This window comes from Suncus etruscus, chromosome 5 (assembly GCF_024139225.1).
Source record: "Suncus etruscus isolate mSunEtr1 chromosome 5, mSunEtr1.pri.cur, whole genome shotgun sequence".
In the NCBI taxonomy this organism is placed as follows: Eukaryota; Metazoa; Chordata; class Mammalia; order Eulipotyphla; family Soricidae; genus Suncus; species Suncus etruscus.
The window spans coordinates 137,877,572-137,899,496 of NC_064852.1; the positions used below are offsets into that span (position 1 = coordinate 137,877,572).

The 21,925-nt window shown below is 33.8% G+C and overlaps 1 protein-coding gene across 1 annotated transcript in view; it reads left to right on the forward strand.

Annotated features, from left to right (window-relative positions):
• TRPS1 (transcriptional repressor GATA binding 1) overlaps positions 1-21,925 on the forward strand; it is a 190,729-nt gene that overhangs the window by 121,738 nt on the left and 47,066 nt on the right. The window lies entirely within an intron of this gene.

A 21,925-nucleotide genomic window follows, 5' to 3' on the forward strand; every position in this document is an offset into this window, starting at 1 on the left:
CCTGGCAGACACGGGGGACCATATGGGACACCGGGATTTGAACCAACCACCTTTGGTCCTGGATCGGCTGCTTGCAAGGCAAACACCGCTGTGCTATTTCTCCGGGCCCAGGAGTGATTCTTGAGTAAGGCTGAAGCACCACCAAATGTGCCATCCCCATTAGAAAATTCAAATACCAGACCAAAAAAAAAAAAAAAAAAAAACTAAACACAGAACAAGAACATAGAAAAACTGATTTCTAATACCTGTTTAGACCTCGTAGGATAATATTTGTGAAGTCATTAAAGTCTTGGTACTATAGATATTATTTTTGTGTGTAGTTTGAACATTAAATCTAATTTATCTTTGAACATTTTATCTAATTGTATCTCAGGTTAGTATTACAGCACTCAAATTTGCAAATCCCCATGACGTATTGACTTCAAAATTGAATTTTAAAATCTTAACTATTTTAAATCAATATAGGAAGACTTATTATGTTGGGTTTTCTCTGCCAGACCCTTCCTTATTTGAGGTCTATGCTAATGTAAGCATTGAGCACTATTAGGAGTGTTATAAATGGTAAGAAAACTTAGATTTTCTTTCAAATTATAAGACCAATCTGTAGGATTTAAGATTTCTCAGTGTTGTTGATTTATATTAATGGAAAAAAGGATGCTCTCGTGGATCTGAGTGATAAAATAGGCTGAGCATGTTTTTCAAGTGGGAGGCCTGATGACCATGTGATTTGCCAGAACTGCCTAAACTGATCCTCCAATTACAGAGCTGGTTAAGTACCTTCGAGTAGTGCTGGTATGGCTCCAAAACAAATAACCAAACATTTTTTCATGAATTTTAAGCAATTGAACTTAGTATAATATTACCCCCCCTTTTTTGGGGGGGTGGCCACACCCAGTGACGCCAAGGGATTACTCCTGACTTTGCACTCAGAAATCACTCGTGACTTGGAGGACCATATGGGACACGGGGAGCAAACCGTTTTCAGTCCTGGGTCAGCCGCTTACAAGGCAAACGCCCTACCCCTGCACTATCGCTTATCCTCTTTTTTAACAAGACTAAAAAATTTTAGATTTTCTTCAAATTTCTTCAGAATTAGTGTTCAAATAAGAGGAAATATATATTTCACAAACATACTTAACAACATTGATTTGTTTTTTATATACAAATGTTTGAGACCAGGAAATATTCTTTCTTACTGTACTCAATTGTTTGCAATCTAGAGGAAATTCTGTATGTTTCCTCTTTATGCTTTGCAGACCATCACTCATTCAGAGACTGTGGTATGCTGGATTGTAATTTAGCTCCTATGTCGTGTGTGTATATATTGCAGCCTGGTTTGTTCCTTCGCCTCTACAAAACATAGTATTTTATATATATAGTATCCTTTCACGTAGCACTTCAAGAGTTTCAGCTACAGAAGTTATCTTGACTCTTCTATACTGTGTGAGCCTGGATAGGTTACTTAACCTTTCTGAACTTAAATCTCATCTGAAAATTGACATCTTTCCTTATGGGATAATAAATGCGTAGGACATTGTAATAAATGATATTCATCATTTTCTATCTTTTTATAGTCAGTATCACATTTGTTTGGTAGTAATCTTTTTATTCAGTGTTAAGCAGTCATTAAATATTTATTCTATTTTAGGATCTGTTATAAAGTTATAATGATAATACATGGCCCCTATTCATAAAAGATGATAATAAACTTATGTGAAAAGTCACATTTAAAATACAAATCAGTTAAATAATATTTATCAGAAAATGCCAAGTTATGAGTACTTACAGTACCACCAGAACAGAGTTCATTTTATAATAGACTACATTGATCACTTGGGAATAATTACATTAATCTTCTTTGAGGATTTTGACATGACTTTTCATTCTTTTTTTGTTGTTGTTACAGTTAATGTAGGGTTCTTTTATCTGGAATGCCCACAGGATATGGAGCCTGCCTCTTGAAGTTATATTCTTATTTCCTGTGCTGCTGAAATAATGCTGATGGTCAACTGAAGCTGTTTTTAAACTCTCTCTAGATTTGATCTTTGATGAAAGAAGTGAGATAGAATTCAAAGGAGTTACCTTGCTGTAGGGTCTTTTATCTATTAAATTGATGTGTACCAACTTTGTTGGGGGTTTAAGAAGCACTAAAAGGCCCGTGTTTGTTCAGTTTTGACTTGAAAGGTGGGAGCACATGTGTTTTTCTAGTAGTATTAGGTTTATAAGAGAAGATGTAACCATTACTCATGATTATAATGAAGTTTCTTGTGTAAATGTCTTTGATAGTCTTATGATTGAATGAAGAAAAAAACACTGTAAAGTACAAAATATAATTACTTATTAGTGTACGATTTTTGCAAGGTCAAAAATGACCTTCAAGTTCAATTAAATTACATTGAAATCATTTTTTTTTGTTTTATTTTCTATTGTTTGGAAGCCACTAGTGCTCAGAGGTTACTCCTGGATTTGCACTCAGGAATCATTCCTGGTCTTGATTCCTGTAACTTTGTTTAGGGATATATGGATGTGAGAGATGACATCTGGATTGGCTGCCACATGCAAAGCAAGTGTCTGTATTATGGCTCCAAGAAATAATATTTCTTATGTAAGTTAGGCTTCATCTAACGTGCAAAGTGAGACAAGCTAAGATTAAAATTTTCTAAACAAATGCATATTTACCCTCATTTGAAATCATCTTTCATGCCCATTGAATGGTCAGTTTTCATTTAAAACAATTATTAGTGAAGCAATCCAAAGACAGGATTGGTGAAATGACTCAGAGAAATCAGTTTGGAATACTGACTAAGACCTTTATTTTTTTTCTTTTCAAACTTTAGCTCTAAAGTACTGTACTTTGTCCATTCTTTTAAAATGTATGAAAAGCTCTGCTCTGTCTTACATTCTTTTCTTTTCATCTGTGTCAGACATTTCTCCTAATCATACTGAAATACCCTGAGGAATCTGTTGTCTTTATATTTTCATGGTGCCTTGGGCATCACCTTTGATCTGAAGTGGAACTCAATAGAATTTTTATTAATCGAAGCCTTAATTCAAAAGTTTGGTATTTCAACTGTGCTGAACACTTGAGACAAAAAGTCAGAGGGAAAAGATTGCTTTAATCAGTAGGTATATGTCTGTAGGTTTCCACTGAGTTCCTGAAAGCAGGTCTAAACATAGTTTATCTCTGTTCTACAAATAGTTATCCTCTTATTTTGCAATGAACAGGCCCAAGTGTCTTTAAACAGTAAAAGTTGTGGCTCTAATTCTGAATGAATAGAGTTCTCATAATAGTTTTCATGCCCTAGTTTTTTGGGTGTTTTTTTGTTTTTTTGTTTTTTTTTTTTTTTTGTGATCTGGTATAGTTTTATGAGGCTCTCTAGTGTTTGAATAATGAAACAAAATCATCACTTCAATTTCAGCAATACTTCTTACCCTTGTCAATTTTTAGTAAATCTAAGTAGTATGATCACTTGGTATCATTGTGAGAGAATGGCAACGTTGGTTAAGATCAAAGGACTGAGGGAAAAAAAGGAAGGTTGGTAAGTAAATTATGAGCTCTCTTAGCTAACACCACAAAAAAAAAATCTAAAATAAATGGAAATTTTAACTCCATGTGTTGGGAAAATGTTACTTGGCTCTGCCATACTTTTTCTCTTAGTTTCATTATTCCAAGTGGCAACTAACCTTTTGAAGTGCTATTTATAAGCTAAACTTCCTGATGATTTATAAGGGTGAAAATAAGTCAATTATGTATATACTTCATTTACCAAACAGTCACCTTATTTAGGCTCTGTTCCATCATTTGGTACTTAGAAAAAGGATGGATACTTTGAAAAATCATTGCACTATATTATAGACAATAAAATGCAAGTGGAAATACAGTGCAAATGACAGATCTGATGATATATATTCCCATAAATAAACATAATATATTTTATCTGAAATATTTCTAATTTTTAGTAAAATAATTTTTTACAATATTAATACTTCTATCACATCATTCTTGTGGCTAAAATACATATACATTAGTGTTCTTGTTGAAAGAAATTATTAGCATGAAAAAAATCACACAAGAATAAGCCCTGTTAACTAATTATGCTACATTGGCATTTCAGAAGAGGTTCATAATATTAAAGTATTAAAATTTATATAGAGGAATCTTTTCAAAAAGCGTTCTATTTTAAAACTTGCTAATGAAGGGGGTTAAAATAGATGTTTATGTATGTAATGTTTCTAATTTATGCAGCTTTTTATGAATTCATCTGACAGTAGTTCCATACATATTACCATCAATTGTTTCTCAACTTGATATATATTCTAGATAGATTTCTATCTTTGAAAGCACTCAGTGAAATAAAGGTAAAGTGAAAAATAAATAAATAAAATCAGCCTTTCCTCACTTACAGAGGCATCAGGTTTTACATAGTGCCATGTTTTAGCAAATGTTGATGTTTTGTGTTGACATTTATCATACTCTGTGTATAACCTGTAAGTTAATGTTTTCCCATTATACTCTCTAAAAATAGTCATTCTGAGAGCCATCTCATTGTTAAGCTCTAATATATAAAGCTCTTAATAAAGATACTATTTACCAAGTGCTTCTTTTCGATAGATTTCTGCTAAGTGGCTTTATATAAACACATCTAGATTATACATGTATAGCTGTGTAGATAGATATGTCTAAATCAACATAAACTACACTTGTTGTCAGTGATTAGCAATGCCATTATAAAAGAAAGTACACAAAAAGATCATGTTCATGTGTAGTTTTTACGAACGATATAATTCTTTTTTTTTTTCTTTGGTTTTTGGTTTTTGGGTCACACCCGGCAGCGCTCAGGAGTAACTCCTGACTCTGCAGTCAGAAATCACTCCTGGCAGGCTGGCGAACCATATGGGATTCTGGGATTTGAACCACATTCCTTCAGCATGCAAGGCAAATGCTCTACCTCCATGCTCTCTCTCCAGCCCCAGACGATATAATTCTTAAGATAAAGTTCAACTTCTTATGTTTTGAGATATACATTTATATATATTTGTTTGTACACATATACATATGTGTGCTCCATTTTAGGATGAGAAAACACATGGACATTTCCTATGTTATACGTTTTTTTTTCTGTTTGATTTTATTTATTTTATTTTTTACTTAGTCACCATGAAATTATAAATTATAAAGCTATCCATGATTGGTTTTCAGGCATAGCGTTTTGATACTGTTTTCTTCACCAGTGTCCATGCCATCACCTCCATTTACCTCCTACTGGTCTGCTTCTAAAAATGGAGCTTATTAATATATATACATTTTTGTCTCTTGGTTTACAGTACTGATGCTATTAGGTTTTATGCTGCTACTGCACTCCTTGGAAATAATTCCAAAGGTCCAGAAACAAAACAAAACACCATTGTATTCCTTGCAGTACTATCAACATTAGCAAAAATATGGAAATAACCCATGTCCAAGAACAGGTGACTGGATAAAGTTACTATGGTATATATCCATGATGGGATACTACTTAGCCATAAGAAAATATAAAGTAATACATTTTGCTGATACCTAGAGGGATTGGGTAGTATCCTCCTGAATGAAGTCAGTAAGAGAGACCAACACAGAATGATCTCTCCCAGATCTCTTTAATTTTGTTTCAGTTATGTGATCAAGCAAATGACACATTGCTTCTTGTGTTATGGCTTTTGCTATGTAATATAGGAAGCCAAAAGAAACAGAAATGGAAGGAACTTGCATAGAACTTTGAGGCTGAGTTGACTGTGATTCTTACACCAGTACTGGTTCCAAGAATTTGGGTCTAAACTAGTGAATCATCAGTGTACTACAGTATAGTATACTTTAAGTATAATGAAGGTTAGAACGTCATCTGTGTGCTAATTTCCAATTCATTAATGTATTAGAAGTTGTAACCTACTGGAGAAAAGGGTTGGGATTAGTTGACAGACAAATGCAAAATCTTCACTTAGAAGCTAGAGATGTAGGAGTGTTTCTAGACGATTGTATACAGCAGCAAGATAGAAATTTAATCTTATTATTTCAAAGCTAAATATCATGTACTTTGAAAATTAATAGGACATTGCTACTCACCGGAAGATCTATAGTTTTAAGTTAAAACTTGTATTCCTTAGTGTTCTTCTCACATTTATATGTTTATTTTAAATATATTATAAACAATATTATAAATTTTATATTATAATTATACATCATAATTATAATAATTATATTATAAATTAAATTTATAAATTATAAACAGTAGAAGCTTCCAACAGTTATGCTCCCTTTTTTAAAATTAAATATTTATAAATGAAAAATAGTACCTTAAATATTTCTATCATAATTTATTCAAATGTTTTTTTCACTCTTACCAATCATAAACTGTTCTAACTTTGCATATCATTATAAGTTTCTCTAACAGAGGCCATATGGCATTTATAGTTACTTTATGATATTATTTTAATGATTAGAATTATATATTTATATATGTATGTGATGAGTTCATTGGTTTTCAATATATGTGTTATTTGAAGAAAAAGCAAACATGCAGATGTAAAAGGAGGGGTTGAATTCTATCTCTTGGGCATTTTCATAGGATATAGTTCCTGTGAAGACATGGAATGCAAATTGAGGGCACCATAGTATCAGCTGTGGTACCCAATATTTCTCTAATTTGCTTCATCTGTTGGTCCTTTTGAATCTCAAACATTTATGAAAATTCATAATTTTGTGCAAATATTGAGGTCCTAGAATTGCAAAGTCTATAAAAACAAGAGTTTCTGCTGCTGGTTAGGCAGAAACTAAATTTCTGCTTAGCTCTTCCTTGCATTTTTAATTAGAATAACTTGTTTGTTACAATATGATTTTCTTCAAAAATAGACAGTATGAGGCAAAAGAAGCACCACAGACTATGAGTTGAATAGAAACTTGATTAGTTGGCCAAACTTATGGAATGGAAGCCTACCCTTGCTTCCCAGAGAAATAATTCCTAATCTAAAATTGTATTGTGCTAATTACAAATTCCAATTTGAGTTTATTATTAACAATTTTATGTGTTGCTTTTTAATCAGGCTCAAGTTTATGCATATTTTCTTGTGCTTAAACAAATGTTGGAGGAAAAAATTGCTTTCCTGGATACCCCTTTGTAGCAAAATACATTTTATTATGGGAAATAGGCAACTTTGTTTTGTCTTTGCCTTTTCCTTCTCTTCTCCTCTGTACCTTTCTTCCTTTTTTTTTCCGCTTCCTGCTTCCCTCCCTCCTTTTTTTCTTTTTCTACTTTGTTTGCTACTTGCTCTACATATATATAACTATAAGCTTTAGAGCATAGTGTAGGTATTAAATGTGAATAGGTGGTTTATATAGAACTCCACACCAGAGTGAGGTAAGTGACACATTTAGAGTAATAATTGGCAGTGTAAGTAATTGCATAATGTATTTTTAGCGTATATTCCTGGTATTTAATGAAGGTTCACACTGCACTGTATTAAGTCTGTTGGCTTAATAGAAACAGGGAGTGATCTTAGAATAATGTTTGTTTATTTATCGTTTTGTCATATACTTTATATACTTAGTTAGGATTGAACAGTTTTGGGGCTAGAGGATGAAGGTGGGATGCTTGTCTTACAAGTAACCTACCTTGGTTTGATCCCAAGCACCCCATATGATTCCTTGTGTGCAAAACAAGAAATCTTGAGCACTGATTTTTGAGCACTCATATTTTTTTAAAGACTGCCTTTTTCCCCATTAATTTTCTGAACTTTACTGGATTTCTATTTTGTGTATAGTCAATAAAGCTGCTTAAGCATTTATGATGATTTCCAAAAAGAATTTCAGATTGGCTCCAACTACTTAGAAAAAAATACATAAGGAAGAAAAATGAGAAAGGTGGTAAGAAAGTATGTATTGTGTATAATTCTTTATTCCTTCTTATGAACAGAAATCAAAAATATATTGTAAAACTTGTTATTTTCTCTCTAGATATTAATCAGGTTTCTGCTAAATTAGCCAATATGTACTAAATTTGTGCTTCACAGAGGGAAAAGTTTAAATAGTAATGATACTTTTTTTTAATGGCACCTTATTAGCACTATTCAGGCATTTTTCTGATTTGTCTTTTCATTCCTAGCTTTGTGCAATTAGAATTTTTCAAATCCTGTAGTAAATGCTATTGTCTTCAGTTTCCCTTATTTTAGTTTAGGAAATGTCTGAACTCGAGTTTAATTTTACTTGAATTTTAGAAAATTATTTATTTATTTATTTTCTTGATGACCAAAGTGCTTATTCTATTATGCTCTTTTCTGTCTATGAGCATCATTTTTCTAACAGATGGGAAAACGTTGTGTGTCTTTTAATCACACATACTACTCTCTACTCTATTTGTTTGAACTTTGTTAATTTTTAAATTTGAAATAGAAAATGTGCCTTGGCTTTCCATCGATAGGTGACATAAATATTTGACATTTCCTAGTATTTTTATAACTGAAAACTATGCTTGTTAGTTTGCAATACCTTAAATAAGAGTCTCTCTCACAATCTCCAGTTTAAATCTCTCCTTTATATCACTATCAATGAGAAGAAGTAATAGCTTTTCACTTCCCTCTCAAAGCCATAAAATGTACCTATATTAGGCTGTTCATCTGAGAGAAAAGTCATGGAGAGTCTGTAGTACAACTCACCAAATAAAGAACTTGTACACACTGTGGTGTTTTTTTTCTTTTTGCATACTTTCCTTCCTTCAATCCCTGATTACGTTAACATCACTCAGTGCACTTATTGATAGTCCTAAAAATAAAATCACCTGAAATTCTCGTGTCATTTTGATTGCACAGTGGGTGATGGAATTGCACTGTATTTTTTTCTGTCATAGTTTATATAAAATCAAAAAAGTTTCAAGGCAATTGAGAGCGAAGAATTTTTAGTAAATATTACAAACTCATTTCTAGCAGCTCACGTGGCCAAATAATGTAAAAAGTCTTTATCTGAAAGCTGACAGGGAAATAAGTGCACAGATAACATAAAAGGGAATTTTTCCCCTGCATGTTATGGTTACCAAAATGTGCATAACAGGTGATTTCATCTCAACCTGGAGTCATTCTTTCTTATTTGGATTTACCACTCCTGATTCGAATGATCTTGAAATTCACATCGTGGAAAGTTCGGCTCGTCTCTTTTAAAAAAAGACTTATTTCTAGTTCTAAAAATTGAAACGTTTCCTCGGGGCATGAAGTTGGAACACACACACGGTTTATTTTAGACCACTCCTCTAAATATGAATGCAACTTACATGAATCACACATAACATAAACTGCTTCTTTGTGCTGGGAAATGCCACACGTTTTACAGCTGTTGCTTATACAGCACAGATAATAGGAACCCGAGTCATAAAAACAGCAATTAATAAACTTCAGAAGGGAGTTGTTTTAACTGGGTAGCTGCTCATTAGGTGTGATAGATAGCACTAATTGAAATAAGCAGCAAGCCTTTGGTCAATAAGTGAAAATTCAGGCATTGCCTTGAATCGCTTTCATTATAGATGTTTGGCTTTTTTTCTAACTTTTTCGAAATTTCTTATAGAGTGAGTGAGAACAAAATGATACGTAGTCGGTGTCCTAGATGTCTGAGGAGAGTGAGAAGTGTTAAAACATTCGACTCACCTGACTCCCAAGGAAGCTGAATTTGCTTTGCAAACAAATGCGCTAGAACTTTCTGGCTAGGGCACAAGTCTGTCACTTGTGTGACTTTCTTATGTGACTTTTGCTTTCTTCACAGAAGTGAACTTTTATTTTGTGCAGGTAATTGCTGTGCTCATTTAAAGCAGAGACTGCCCGGAAATAACCGGAAACATTGGAAATGGACAGACTATTTCAGCTAATGTGATGTTAGCCAATGACATCTTAAATACAGAATGAAATGCTGTAAATGGAGTAAAAGTTGAAGGCATTTTCTCATCTTCAGTTTGTCTTACGTTTATAGATATACCAGTTATTGACTTTAATATACCAGCAACCTATTAGTAGGTTATACTTTTGTTTCCTAATCATTATTTTTCAACGATATACCTTGTTATTATAATTAAGGAGAGTGTTCCATTTCTATGACTGGTATATCATTTTTTGTTTGTTTGTTTTTTGGGTCACACCCAGCAGCTCTCAGGGGTTACTCCTGGCTCTATGCTCAGAAATTGCTCCTGGCAGGCTCAGGGAGCCATATGGGATTCTGGGATTAGAACCACTATCCTTTTGCATGCAAGGCAAACACCCTACTCCATGCTATCTCTCTGGCCCCTGGTATATCTTAAATGACCAGAGTTTTGTAAAATTATATTGACGACAAAATTAAATCATTAAAAAACAAAAAAGAGGGCTGGGAAGGTGGCGCTAGAGGTAAGGTGTCTGCCTTGTAAGCGCTAGCCAAGGAACGGACCGTGGTTCGATCCCCCAGTGTCCCATATGGTCCCCCCAAGCCAGGGGAGATTTCTGAGCACATAGCCAGGAATAACCCCTGAGCGTCAAACGGGTGTGGCCCAAAAACCAAAAAAAAAAAAAAAAAAAAAACAAAAAACAAAAAACAAAAAAGAACTGATGCCTTCTCCCAGACACACAGTTCTTGATAATCTTGACTGTTTTATGTAACATTCATCATTTAGGTTATCTTTTTGTGAAAAATAATACCATGCGTGAATTTAAATTTCTTTTATTATGTTATTATTTTTATTTTAGTCAAATAGTGGAATATAAACTGAGTTTAGAAAGCAAGGATGATTTAAGATTGTTAATCCATGGAATGGTTCCTAGCAAGAGAAATAAAACTGCTAGGAAAAATGAAATCAAGCACGTGAATGAGAAGCTGTATTTCTTTTGCTTAGGGAAGCAAAAACCAAAACCAAAACGATGCACTTTTTAAAATCTGATCCTTGCCTTTCAAGAGAGACAATACAGTGGGTAGGGCACTGGCTTTGCCCTCAGCCATCACAGGTTGGATTCCCCAACACTGCAGACACTGTTCCTGAATATTGCCATGAGTCTTTCCTGGTTGCAGAGCTGGAAATTAGTACTAAGCATTGCTGGGTGTGCCCCTCCCCACCTCAAAGCCCTCTCCTTGTTGCCTATTCATAGATAAAGTCATGTGGTCAGTGCCATAGCATAATCAGGCTAGCTGTGGAAATACACAACTTGATTTCAGTAATTGCCATTTATGAAATTGACGAGAGGTTTCTATTTCCAGTAGTTTTCAAAGGGTCTGTGTTATGGCTATAGCCAGTTGGTGATATTGATGTGGTATTGTGGTACACTTAAGAAAAAACAAAACCCTGAGTAGAACCCATTGCTATTCTTCAGACTAAAAATATGATAATATGATTAGGGCTATACTCATTAGGATATTATGGGCAAAGGGTAAACTCGATTTTTTTTTCTTCCTCAAACAACCAATTTGCTAAAGACAACGCTAGGCACTGTCTTTAACACCAGTTAATGACGTTCCAGTTAATTTGTGACTTGCACAATATCTGTTCTTGCTCTTGCTGCCAAGCATATTGAAGATCAAGGAGCCTGTTATGCAATAGTGAATAAGAATCTTGGGCCACTTCACACTGTTTCATCTTGTCAATTGGGAGTTTTGTTTGGGGTGTGTGAGTATGGATGTGTGTGTTCAAAAGTGTGATCATTTTAAGTAGACAAGTAATGATCTCTTTCCAAAATGCACTGAGTGTTCAGTGATATCTCATTTATCTCTTTATGCTTACATATCTGGGCCTGGGGAAGGGGGAATGAAATATTTAACTTTGACTTCTGCTATTTAAAGTGATGTCCTAGCAGACTAGCAATGGATTCACACTATTTTAATGTTGGAGAGGGGGGTGCTGAGAAGTATAAAATTTTTTCAAAATAATTTATTTTTTAGTTTGGGAAAGTTTTTGTTTTTAGTTGTTCACTGGGAGAGTAGATAATCTGAAATTTCTTATAACTAGAACACAGTTAATATGCTGCCCACAAAATGCTAGAAATGCTATTACTTTTTCCACTCTGTCCTAATCAATTTTTCCATATTTTCAATTTATTCTAGAAGTCAACATTGGTTGCGAAGTACTGTTTGCTTGTTCAAATGTGCAAGGGAAATTATTTTTATCGCTAAAGCATTTATTTCTCCCAACCCAAATCCTGGATTAGATTAAGCAAATAGCCCCTTTTATGTAAATAAATGTTTAATTTAAGCCGAGTCAGTAACAGTGTCAGAAACAATAAAATGGATGATTTGTCAAAAGTAAACTGGAAGTCATCTGATCCTCTGAAGATAATTGAAAGTTGATTACTTAGCAACATGAATTGGGCATATATTTATGTGCATATATATGGAGATGGATCTTAAGTTATAGTTACCTTAATTCTGTCACATTAGCATTTTGACAATTCAAACAGGAACAAAAAACAGTGCTCTGGTTGGCCACTTTTCAATGAAATGTGTCTGTCTTAACAGGAAATGGTGGAATCTTTCTGGGGACTTTCTGTAGGTAGGTAAGAGAGCATGGAGGCAAAGCTCACTCATTCTCTGTGTCCAAAATATCGTAGTGTCCTATAATAGAGAGAACATCTCTCTTCATGCATTCAAGGTTATCAAGAGTTCTTTCAGCCAGAGGAAGGAGCCTAAGGAGGGAATGATGCCATTAAGTTTTTCTGTAAGCTGGAGGTTGTTTACACATTGAGTAGAGTATACTGATAAGAAATGGTAAGACTATAGCCGAATGTGGCTCTCACTTGTCTGATGGACTTTCTTGTTTACCAGCTCTCATCATTGTGTTTATCTGTAAAATCATTTTCAAAGTCTGAGCTACACCCCAAAAACTAGTACCTTCTTTCTCAGGCCTCTTATTTTTCTTCTCAGTTCCTGGATACACATATTCCATTTAGATCAAAGAAAGGTCAAAATAAATGGGGTCTATCTGTGTATGAAAAGGATACTTGAAGGTGGATCTCTTCCTTTCTAAAAAGAATCCTCTCTGCAGACCTGCCACTGACTTTGTATAGAGCAATGTATGGATTTTTGTCTTTGCTTTTAAGGGCAGAGGGGTAGACCCTTAAGCATTGTTTCTGAGGGCTAGGGCTTCCTTTCGTGTGATAATCCATTTTGTAATTTCTTCAAAGCTTCAATTAATTGGCTCTGGTCATTTCATTTATATAAATTTGATTTGGGGAAGGAATAACCTGTTGTGGGAATAATATTCAAACTTTCTCTAAGGAAATTCCAACCTGGCTTTGCATACAGTTCCAAGTTGAGATCTTTCTCACCATTACAGGATAAGATTACACGAGCAAATGATTTTTATTCCATTTGGAGGGGAGAGCTATTCAAGTCGTGCATAATTTCAGAGTAATTCTCTGGAGATGAACTTTTTTTTTTAATGGCAAAAGAAAGCCTGGGTAACATAATGCAAATCATACTAGATTACAAAGAGGAAATTAAAATTGGAAGAATCTGTCAAAATATTGTGAAAGTGAAGGAATCAAACTTTATGGCTTTATTTTTAGCATTGCAATGATGTTCCACTGTAGAAGTGCCTTTGGGCATTTGTGAAATGGGAGAGAACCTCTGAGCAGTCACTAACTACTCCACTGCCTATAAATGCTCTAGAGCCCGCTGCCTCTGCTTTCGTCCTGTTGAGACGCTGACCATTTTATCTTCTGCAAAGCTAAATCTATCACCAGCCTCTAAGAGGGATTTCTGACTTCAGCTATACCCTAGGTCATAAGCTCTTCAGCCTACTAATTGTTTCTTGTGATGAAACAAAAGTTGCATTTCTTTTGAAACTCTTCATGACATGGAGAGTTTACAGGAGGATTTCAGAAGAATTCTTGAACTTTCCAACCATTGAGAGAAAGGCAATAAAGAAAGCATTTTTCTTCATGACCTTTGTCAACCATTTCCTTTTCTGAATATAGCATGATTGTTCATGATATTACAGAATTATGTCTTACTTTTAACCGTTTAAATTACTTGACCACCATTTTCTTGAAAAAAGAAATAGAATTAGCCCTGGCTTCTAGTACTGATGTTTCACTTGCCAAATGGCATCCCAAATGTTTAAGTAAGTACACTTTAGAAAACTAAGTCAATTACATTTACATTCTCCCCATTGAATATTAAACTTTTATTATGATTTCTAACTAAAGTCTTAAGCAGTTGAAAATATATAGATTAAGGTGCTTTTATATTTGTGGGTGCTAGATTGGTTGTGAATACCTAAGCAGAGTTTGTTCCTCTGTTAGGATCTACTTGCATTTCTAGAGATGACCCTAGTCACAAGCAAGGAATCTCCTGTTTCCATGTAATTTCTCAATACGGGTTTAATTTTAAGGCACATACTTAAGTTTTCAACTGTATTCAAGATAAGAGCAACTGCATTTAACTTTGTAAAGCATTATTTTTTAATGACAAGCCTATAGTGTCTATGAGCCCTTATTAGAAGCTACATTAAACCTCTTTCAGTAGATTTTGTAAATCTATCCTAAGATCTTATGTAATAAGAGATCATGTATAATAGGGGTAATAAGAGATCATTTCTTTGCATAGAAATTACGTCTGCTCCAGTATCAGCTTCAGAGCAACCCATTTATTTTATCCACTGATTTCAGAAAATATATATAACTGAGGACGATTTGTATGACCTTTCTTCTTCATGAGTATGTCTATATATATACATATATAATATTTTATACATAATACAAAATATATTTCTACATGTGTTTCTGTGGATGTATTTAAAAGAACACATTAGAGATTTTTGTATAAATATCTGAGAACTTCAAGGCCTTAAATCTCAAAGCTCTATCCTACTTCTTTTATATGATAGGCTCTTTACTCATTCAACTATCTCTGTTGGTTCCTACTGGCCAACACAGACAGTGAAATGTATATATAAAGCTTTATATTGAAAAAATTAATAATATTTAAGCACATCTTTTTTTTGAATTGATACCCAAAAAGACTTAGAATTTTTCTTAAACTGTAGGACAAATATCTTTTGAAATATTATCCCATATTACCCACAAAGTGGAGTAATTATAAGACACATTGTAAAGATATTTAATTTTCCTTCTTTGTTCTGATATTTTTTAGTGGTTATGTCCTTAAAACCCCAACTCCAAAGTGAAATTGAAAAAAGTTCTTCAGGATAGAAATCTGTTGTTACAAAGGCTAGGGTGGGAGAGAATAATTACATGTAGCTTTTTGATAAACAGTCTAAATTGTGCTTCAAAGGACAGATGTGGCTTTAATAATCTGAAACATTTGCATTTTCAGATTAAACTGTGCTTGATTGCATTGTATTTGATATGTATACTTAAATCTATATGTTAAATGTTATACTTTGATATAGCACATCTTGTTTGACTTTGTTCCTATGATCTGACAAGCTTCATTATATAATAAACTAGTTTAAATAAATCTTAAAGACATAAAAGTGTTCCTGACAGTAAGAAAAAAATTTAAAGCATACAAATGATATATTGGTTAGATGTTCCAGAGAGAGTCAAAGTTTTTCATTCAAATCTTTGAACATGTGTTTTGAATAAAGCTGTAAGGCATTTTCCAGTAACCAGTGTTGTATTACAAAAATGAGTAAAGTAAAACAAAAGGAAAACATGTTTAAACATTTTATTCAGTATTGTCACATACTGTTGCACATTTCCTGCTGGAAGTAAATGTGACATCTGTAATGCTAATTTTTCAAACCTAACCTTTTATATCATATAAAATATCATTGAAAGTATTAAGCAACAAATAATGAATGTCTTGATCAGGATTCAACTGGATCCCTAATAGTTGGTGTGCAATTGTATTGCAATTTTGATGTTAGTCCATCATTTTAATTCTTAAATTTTCTTATTAAATTTTATTTAAGAGTTACTACATATGATAAATGAAGTATAGAGTGCTTGAGTGTATATCCTAGCATTTTGTATAGAACTGTAACCAGGAGAATACCAAAATAGTCCATTTGACTTTCAACTGAAAACATTTATATGTTCCAACTGGTAAAGACATTTAGATCATATACTGTGGCATTGTAATTTTCTAAACAGGAAATTCATTTAAAAATAAGAAAATGAGTGCTCTTTTCCTTACTTTCACTGTTTGATTAATTGGAAAGTAATGACTTATCTGACTGATGTACAAAAATACAGATCAGGACATCCATTTGGTTATTTTGATTTTTATAATAAACTGTTGCTGGGTGCTAACTATATAAATGGAAGGCGGTGAACTATTGAGAGCATATGCAAGCAATTTTAATATTTAACCTGCCAGATTGTTGAGAGGTACTTAGAAATCAGGCTATAAGCTAATTTATAGAAATGTGGATATAATTTATTTCAATGTTATATTTGTTATACTATGTGTGTTATTAAAATATTAGCTTTGGAACAAAGTCTAAAATGTGTGCTTTATAGCTATTATTAAATATTTTATTTCTTTTTATTTTTAGTTATTTTTAATTTATTAAGAGAAACTACCTCCTCTGAAATAAAGGAGATAGAAATTTATTATTTGGAGTGGGAAGAGTCTCTTTACAGTATTCATGGACTGACTTTTTAGTTAATGAAATTGTTTTGAGTAATTGTCAGTGTGCGGTTAATGACGCATTAAAATCATTGGTTATGATAACAGAAGCGTTCTAGATTGAGGATTTTGTACTGGACAATTTAACATGAGTCTTTGGCTTCCTACTTTGAGTGTGGTCAGCAATTGACCAGCCTCCCTTGCACTGCTCATTGAGGTCCCAAATCTGACCTCTTAGGTTAGAATTGTTTATATGAATTCTGTCACTGGTGTGTCTAGGCATGCAGACAATTTATGAGGAGGGTGGCACGTTTTTTACTTCTCTCTTCATTTTATCTCTGAGGGTGAAGAAATAGTTCAGTGTCTCAGAAAAGAATGTTGGTATCTTCTCCTTGGTTTTCCAACGGGCAATTCTAAATTTAGAATTTTTTTTAATCCAGTCATTGATTGCAAGAGGTTTATATTCAGTCCATCTGAAGGAAATTATGGTTGAGGAAGTGTCTCCCTAAGCTTTTTGTCACATTGCTTCCAGGATTCAGGATTCAGCCCTGTTCTGGATCAACATGGGAATGGCTCTAAGTGAATCTCTAGCCTCTAGCTCTCATCAGTCAAACCAAAGTGCCAGTATCATGAACACTTATATTCAGAGGAAGTTTCAGCTCTCATAGGATTTATAGAAGTGCTTTTGTTTTATCTCACAGCAGCATGAAAAAGAAAGAGCAGATGCCACTGCCCTTAATAGCAGATAACACAGTCAGGGTTCAAAGTAGTTCAACATTTTGTTGGGAGCAAGTGAAAAAGAACCTTATTTGGTCAAATTTTAGTTCAGTTATATGTTTGATATGTGACCCTTTTTTTTTTTAAATATTGGGGGTGGGGTTGGTTCATACCCGGCAGTACTCAGGATACTCCTAGCTGTACTCAAGAGTTACTCCTGGTGGTTCTCAGGGGCCATATGGGATGCCAGGGCCAGCCATGTGCAAGACAAAAAGCCCTGCCCATTGTGCTATCATTGTGGCCCCAGTATGTGTCCTATCTTGACTACCTCAAGCTGTGGCCACACTGTGCTAACTAATCTGACTGGTATGTGGTAGTTGGTCCAAAAGGTCATCAAAGATATGAACAGAAAAAAAGAAACAGAAATGTTGAGACTTTATCTCATACTACCCATGAGTCTCTGTAGAATTCAGAACTCTAGTGTTAAGGATACTCCAAAAATATGCTTTCTTTTCCAAGGAGATATATGCCTTTGATAGTTTCCTGGAGATGGTAATTTTGTTTTGCAAAATTGTGTCTATAATTCTAGAATTTAATAAAAAAAAATTAGCACTTATCTTGCATTTAATTATAAACCTGATATTCTCCTAAACAGCTGAACTAAAGTCATTGAAGAACAGTTCCTTGAAATTGATACCATTGTCATTTTGATTTCATAGATAAGATGACTGATATAAATAGGTTTCATAACTACCTTAGTCATAAAAAAAATACAGCTCTCTTGCTATTACTTATAACCACGGCATTCTACTACTCCTTGCTAGACTGTAAAGTCACCATCTTTTGGCTTAAGCTATCAAATGAAGAGGCGATGACTAGTCTCTATGATATTTCTGCTTCAGTAGCTACTAGCTTGTCACATGGTCTTTTGGTCATTCTCTGTGGGCACTGGAGTTGCTTGGAAACCTTATTCCTTGGGGGGTCAGTTATAATCATCCAGGATATAAATGAGACTTTAAGAATGAGATCATATTTCTCCAGAATAAACTCATTATAAATTTCCTTCAATTCTACTGTAAACTTTGATCTTTTGGTACAGGAAAGATGCACATTAAATTTAGTATTTGTTTATCTCTTGGTAAGAGAGATAGAATGAGAATGGTTAAACAGGAGATTTTAATTCTTACACAGTGGACTAAAATTTGCTAGTGCTTAGGTATTTGTCTCAAGTTTAGAATTGGTTAAATTGAACTTTCACTATATCACTGATATTTTTATATTCAAAATATTTTTTAAAAATATAAGGAGCATATAGTAGATCTGGGAAATAAATATTTTATGATTCCAGAATTGATTAGTGTCAGGAAACAGGTAAAAATTTAACCATAGTCAGGGAAAAAGAGGCTCTATAATCCCTATAACTATGGCTTATCGATATCAGTTATTCAGTATGAGAGTTGGAAAAGCTAATCATATTTTTAATTTAGCAGATCTAAAAAGCCCAGCAAGATTGAAAACACTTTGAGGCAAAGAAATAGTAATTGACTTGAGAGACGCTGTAAAGATAGTTGGTTCAGGTGTTCATTAGTTCAAGAGGCCTTTATGGAAGCCTACCATGGGAAAGAACCTGAGGTGTTGCTGGGGACACATGCACCAATATGACAGTTTCCACAAGGGATTCATGGTCTTTGGAGGAAAGGCATCTCGGTAAACAAATAATTATAATACAAACTATTAATTGCCCTCACCAAAGATATAATTGATGCTCTATCTATGTCTGTTTGTTACCTGTGTTATCGCCATATGTGTCTGTCTTTCTACTTCCATTGTGTCTTCACACTTAGTACAATGCCTAGGGCATAAAGACTATCTGATAATGAGTATGGATATTATTCATCCCACCTAGATTTTCCTTTGTAGTTCAATACATGCAGAGAGAACTTGGTGAGGACTTTTCACTTTGAAATCCTTTATCTTTGAGCGTGGAAATCAACCTCTGAAACTTTGAGGCTAAACTATTAGCCAAGTCTTAAATAAGGCTCTCCTTGTCTCAAACTGCTTAAATATTTCTGTAGCTGGACTTATTTGTTTTAATTATTTATTAAATAATTTGGCTTCATCTTTAAAATAAACTCTCACATCTAACATTGTCTACTTACTTATAGGTGACTGCTCAGGGTTTATCTGTGCTATTATATTAGAATATAACATAAGAGTATTTGAGTGAAATGTTGCATAAGAAGTTTTCAGAAGAGGGGATCAGAGCAATAGCAAAGCGGTAGGCCGTTTGCTTTGCATGCAGCAGCTCAAAGACAGACTTGGTTAGATCCCTGATGTGCCATATGGTCCCCCTAGCCAGGAGCTATTTCTAAGTGCATAGCTAGGAGTGACCCCTGAGCATCACCGGGTGTGCCCTCCCCCCCAAAAAAAAGAAGTTTTTAGAAGAGGTAGAGAGTAATTTTCTAAATTAATCTAGGATCTTGTGTGAATAAAAAAACCTTTGCTATGTACAGGGAATGGGTATCCTGGTGTTTATTTCTGAGCTTTAATTAACTCTAAGGAAGAAATATTCTTGTTTTTAGATTAGATGAGTGACTACTTCTCTGATTCCTCAACTGATGTGATTTGCCTAAAATCAAGTACAGAACATGTACTCTAAAATAATGTTAACCTCTGCGAGTATAACACATTTATTTAATATATGAAAATGTTTTTCATATGCATAAACTTTAGCATTGTATAAAAAAAGAGGCCTAATTTTTGCTTTTCACTTTGGAGAACCTTGGTTATCAGCTTTGTCAATCAATTGTGATGAACTATATCAGAAAAGGAACATTTTAAAAAGCTGCAATCTAGTCACAAATTTAACTGCATATTGATTAAATATGTTCGTATTTTATTAATAGTTCATTGATTTGTAAATTGGTCATTGAACAGATATTATATTTATAGGCACTGGAAATACATCCATAAACAAAAGTTCATAAAGTATTCATCTATTATGAATTTCTTTTTGGTTTTGGTTAATTTAGTATTTTACAAAAATGTCTTCCCTAAGAAAAAGTAAAACTTAAAAGTGCTTTACAAGAAAATGTTAGCATACCTGAATTCTGAAAAGCAAAAAGAAGCTGACATTCTCTTAAGAGTTAGAAGTCTATTGTGAAAAACTAAATTCCTCTTCTCTACATCTTTTTGTTAACTGAATGTATTGAATTATTAATAAGTAACTAAGGCCTTTGACAAGAACTCAAAAGTATGTTATGGAAATTAAATTCTATATCTATAGTAATACATGTTATATGTACATCACTTATTAAGCTATCTCTGTGATTACTAACTTTGGGAGCAATTTTAACTCACTCAAGTAGTTCACAGAAAAGATAGGGACATTCATTTGTAGAACTCACTGGGCTAGCACAGTTCCAAATTTTAGAGACATGTGGACAAAACTTCAGTGATCTGAATTTGATTATGTTCTGAGTATTGGAAAGAATCAAAGTAGTGTATAGGGATTTCATAGCACAACTCTATTTTGATCAAGGAAAACTCTGCACACATAAACACCTGCTCACAATTCAAAATTCAGCCACGTAGTTCCACTTAAAATTTCACTGAATCGGCAATCTAAGAGTCGTTAGAGATCTTAGTTGTATTATTTCACTTGTTTTGTCATTTAAATTTGTCATTTTAGAAACTCATTATTATAGACAGAAAATATACAGTATCTCTCAGCCTGATATGATTCTTGGGGTATTTATTCTATTTGAAAGTAACTAAAAGCTCATAAAGGAAATCAGAAACATTACCAGATGGAACGTTGAGAAACAGCGTATACTACCAGCTAATGTCACATAATAATCGTTTAAAAAGAAAAAGGCAAATTTTAAAATTTCCCAAACTGATTAACAAATTCTGTGGCATTTTTGTTTGTCTTTTGAGTCACATTCAACATTGCTCTGGGGATACTCCTGGCTCTTCACACAGGAATTACTCCTGGTAGTACTCAGGGAACCATATGAAATGATGAGGGTCTAAGAAAGCCATGCCATCTATGTGTAAGGCAAACTCCCTACCCACTGTACTATCTCTCTGGCCCAAACAAAATTATTTTTAATACCAAGATGAATTACTACTATAAGTAATTATTCTTATAAGTACTTATTCTAACCAATACAGTTCAATAAACTGAAACCTATTTGCAGAACCAATTGCTTTTATTCACAGTGATTTGCTGTTTTGAAAGGATCATACCCATCAGTGCTCAAGGACAACTCCTAACTTGGTCCTTAATTTTAAGCTTTTAAAATTTAGTTCTTCACAAAGTACTTTTATTTCTTAGAGTATTGTAGCTTCTTTTTTGCTTTTCAGAACTCAAGTATGCTAAGATTTTATTGTACAGTACATTTAAGCTTTATTTTTCATAGAGAAGAAATTTTTGTAAAATAGTAAATTAAGCAGGGGCTGGAGGGATGGCACAGCGGTGGGCCATTTGCCTTACAATGACTGACCCAGAATGGACCGCAGTTCGAACTCTGGCATTTCAAACAGTGCCCCAAGCCAGGAGCGATTTCTGAGCACATAGCCAGGAGTAATCCCTGAGCATCACCAGGTGTGGCCCCCTCCCAAAAAAAAAAAGTAAATTAACCA